Raw genomic sequence first — 4,819 nt, forward strand, 5'->3', positions numbered from 1 at the left:
GAGTTGGGGGAAATTGGAGGGGGAGACGAACCATGAGAGACTGTGGACTCTGAAAAACAATCTGAGGGTTTTGGAGGGACGGGAGGTGGGAGGTTGGGTGAGCTTGGTGGTGGGTATTGTGGAGGGCGTGTATTGCATGGAGCACTGGGTGTGGTGCATAAACAATGAATTCTGGAACACCGAAAAGAAATTTTAAAAATAAATAAAAAATTAAAAAAAAAAAAAGAAATATACTAAGTCCTACAAGGTCCTGCTCTACCAAAAAAAAAAAAAAAAAAGCCTGTATCTCAGAAACGTTGTGTACCCAATTAACTGTTTATTGTAGACATTAACATGTCCAGACTGCCTTACCCCTGCTTTACTGGGAAGTTCCATCTCATGTTTCTGTCTCAGTAGGGTCCAGGGCTTCAAGCAGAGTAAAGCATGGGTTAGTGTTTTCAGATATAAACCACTGTTGAAAATACGTCCTATAAAAGAAAGAGCAGGTGTACTTTAAATGTCAGCCCAGAACTTTAGCCCCATTCCACTCAATTTCACACCTGAAAGACTAACAAATATATATGAAGAGATGCTCAAAGTTATTGAGAATAATCAAAAGCAGGCAACTCCTCCCTCCTTGGGAGCTTTGTACCCACCAAAAAAAAAAAAAAAAAAAAAAAAAAAAAGAGAGAGGGAGAGAATCAAAGACATTTGTATTTTAAAAACGAGATAACACTTCATACCCCATTAGCCTGGCCAAATTTGGAGAGTGAATAATACTAAATTTTAGCTAAGACATAGGAAAACAGGAAATTATAGACAGTGCTGGTGGAGATAAGCTGATAATACTGAGTGAAATTAAGTGTATGTAGGTATACATACATATGTACGTAAGTATGTATACACTGTGACCCGACAGTCCCACAGCAGGCACATCCAAGAGGATTCCTCCATAAGTCCAGTAGGGAATGGCCAAGTATTTCAGTGTGGCTTTGTGTGTGGTAGTGGAAAGTTGATGGTAATCTAAGTGTCCACCCCCAAAGGATAGGTGAAAATATGTGGCTCTCCACTGTGGAAGACCATCCAGCATTTAGGAACATTAAACCAGGCACACATTCAGCAACATGGACTGATTTTACAAACACAGTGTTGAGTGACAATGTAAGAAAAACAACAAGTTCTAGAGCACATATAATGAAAATGAAAAGCACCTACATAGACAAATAGAGATCAGCAGATGCTAGGACATAGGGCAAGAGAAGGTAGGTGATTGCTAATGGGTATGGGATCTCTTTTAGAGGTTATAAAAATACTCTGGAATTGGGTAGTGACAATGATTGTAGAACTTTGTGAATATATGAAAAACCACTGAATTGTTTGGTTTAAAAGGGTGAATTTTATGGTATGTTAATCATATCTCAATAAAACACACACACAAAAAAACCAATTTTACAAGGATACATATGTGTTTAATGATACATCAAAATATTGGAGTGGCTACCTAAAGAGAGAGAGGATGGGATTGGGAATTAGGATGAGGTGAAGGAGGGTTCTTCACAGCCCCTGAACTGAGGAAGATGATTAACTCAATCCTCTGGGCCAATGATAAAATCAACAAATAACAATAGCCACCACCATCACCATTATGCCAGAGGATGAGAGGAGGGAAGAAAAAAGGAAAAACATGCTTATAAACAGTTTTACTGAGGAAAAGTATGCTATAATGATGAATGAAAAGAAACAGAATATTTTAATTATAGGAACATAAGTACAACTATTTAAAACAACGCAAGCAAATATTTGTATGTATGAATGTCAAAGGAATGGGACAGATAGCTATAGTGTGTGTAGAATAAAATAATGTAGTCTAGTAACAGTACCTATGCCACTAGTTGTATAATCTTGTCCATCAAGGTACTTAATATGTCTGTAGCTTGGCTTCCTCATGTAAAGTGGAAATGATAATAAAAATACCTACTTCCAAAGGTTCTTATGAGAACTAAGTGAGTTAGTTGATGCCTGATACATAAGCCTTATGTAAGGGTTACCTGGTATTACTATTATTTTCCCAGCTTTTTAAACTGTAAACTCCAGACTCAGACTGTGTATACAGTTGGGCTCCTCAACACATTGATGACAATTCACAAGGTTACACAATCTGAGTCCCAGTTTTTATTTATTATGAAGATTAAAAAGGAGAATATGCTTGGCACATAGTAAGCTCTCAATAAATGTTAATGAGTTTATTATTAAGAATATTATTAATACATTGTCATCATTTTTTATGTACAAAAAGGGATAGAAGGCATGAAATATATTTTTCACATTCTTCCAATGTATAAATTCTTCCATTTTCATTGAATTCCATTTTTGGGTATAGTCTTTCTAAACTTTCCCCTCTAGATGGGTGCCCAGATTATATATTTGTGTGACACTTTGACCATCATCTTCATAGGAGTGATTAATTAATGTCTGCCATCTAGCTGTCATCTAGAATCTAAGCTCCGTGACAGCAACCATGGTATCTGTCCATGCAGAATATCTAGCACTGCCTGGCACTTTGTTCACAGGCAAGAATTCACTGAATGAATGAACAAGTAATGAAATAAACAAAAAGCATTTTAACATGTACATTCTGAAGTAGCATGGTCTTGAAATTAAAGGCAACTATCATTTTCTCTATCTCTCTAGGAAGTGAGAAATTGCCCATCTTGTAAACTAGAAGGGCCCATTTTATAAGAAATCTGATGATCTCATCAAAATTCAGATTCCAAGAAGATATTTTTTTGCAGTTCTTCCTTTCTAGAATCACACTGCCTACACCTGTCCCTAGATATCCTTTTAGTTATAGTAGAGCTCCAGAAACAGTACTTTTCCAGAGCCTCCTGTTCAGTAAAGGAAAAGTATGTCTCTCTAGATTATCTTCACCCAGTGTACATTAGCCCTTACTCACTGACTCATGAGAGGTTAGGGACCTTAAAACTGTATTTCATTTCACAGATGAGGAAATGGGCCCAGAAAAGTGGATTGACTTTTCTAAGCCTAACACTTGCAAAAAATAGAATTGATGCAGCTGGAAATAATTTCCTTCTTACAGTTCCCCCTTTCTCATAATATAATAGATATATAGTAATAGTTCCATATTTTAAAAATTACATTTACAAAATACTTTTTTATATTTAAGAAAATGCTCTTGAAGGCAACCCACGGAATGGGAGAAGATATTTTCAAATGACAGTACAGACAAAAGGTTGATATTCAGGATCTATAAAGAATTTCTCAAACTCAACACACACAAAACAGATAATCATATTAAAAAATGGGCAGAAGATATGAACAGACACTTCTCCAATGAAGACATACAAATGGCTATCAGACACATGAAAAAATGTTCATCATCACTAGCCATCAGAGAGATTCAAATTAAAACCACATAGAGATACCACCTTATACCAGTTAGAATGGCCAAAATTAGCAAGACAGGAAGCAACGTGTGTTGGAGAGGATGTGGAGAAAGGGGAACCCTCTTACACTGTTGGTGGGAATGCAAGTTGGTGCAGCCACTCTGGAAAACAGTGTAAAGATTCCTTAAGAAATTAAAAATAGAGCTTCCCTATGACCCTGCAATTGCACTACTGGGTATTTACCCCAAAGATACAGATGTAGTGAAAAGAAGGGCCATCTGTACCCCAATGTTTATAGCAGCAATGGCCACGGTTGCCAAACTGTGGAAAGAACCAAGATGCCCTTCAATGGGTGAATGGATAAGGAAGATGTGGTCCATATATACTATGGAGTATTATGCCTCCGTCAGAAAGTATTCATCCTTTCTTTTTTTTTTTTTTTTAAGATTTTATTTATTTATTTTACAGAGAGAGATCACAAGTATGCAGAGAAGCAGGCAGAGAGAGAGAGGGAAGCAGGCTCCCTGCCGAGCAAAGAGCCTGATGTGGGGTTCTATCCCAGGATCCTGAGATCATGACCTGAGCTGAAGGCAGAGACTTAACCCACTGAGCCACCCAGATGTCCCGTATTCATCCTTTCTGATAGGATGAATAACTTTTGCAGCAACATGGACAGGACTGGAAGAGATCATGCTGAGTGAAATAAGTCAAGCGGAGAGAGTCAAGTATCATATGGTTTCAGTTATTTGTGGAGCATAACAAATAACATGGAGGATATAGGGAGATGGAGAAGAGAAGGGAGTTGAGGGAAATTGGAAGGGGAGGTGAACCATGAGAGACTATGGACTCTGAAAAACAATCTGAGGGTTTTGAAGGAGCGGGGGGTGGGAGGTTGGAGGAGCCAGGTGGTGGGTATTAAGGAGGGCATGTATTGCATGGAACTCTGGGTGTGGTGCAAAAACAATGAATTCTGTTATGCTGAAAAGAAATTAAAAAAAGAAGAAGTAGTTGAACAATGGCCGAATGACCATTGGAATCAAGCTAATCAAGGAGAAAGAGTAATAAATAGTTCCTGAATAACATATATTAAATATATTAGCCTAAATTTAAATATGGCCTTCCTCCCAAGAAGCTGAGAAAAGTTTACATTTTGTTCTTAAAATATTTTTGCAAATTATCTAAATAATGAGTTAACTAATAAAGATTCCTATTCTCATTAAAAAAACAAAAAGAAAATGCTCTTGATATATTAAGTGACAGAAGCAGAGTAGAATTGTATGTATAATATGTATTCCAATTATAAAATAGATAAATATATGAGGGCTTATGTGTGTGTGTGTGTGTATGTGTCTATGTATTTCTCAGTTATCTTTGTATATAGAAAATAAAAAAAGGAAATTAAAGGCATCCAAATCGGCAAAGAAGAAGTCAAATTA

Source organism: Mustela nigripes, chromosome 4 (assembly GCF_022355385.1).
Source record: "Mustela nigripes isolate SB6536 chromosome 4, MUSNIG.SB6536, whole genome shotgun sequence".
NCBI classification, from domain to species: domain Eukaryota; kingdom Metazoa; phylum Chordata; class Mammalia; order Carnivora; family Mustelidae; genus Mustela; species Mustela nigripes.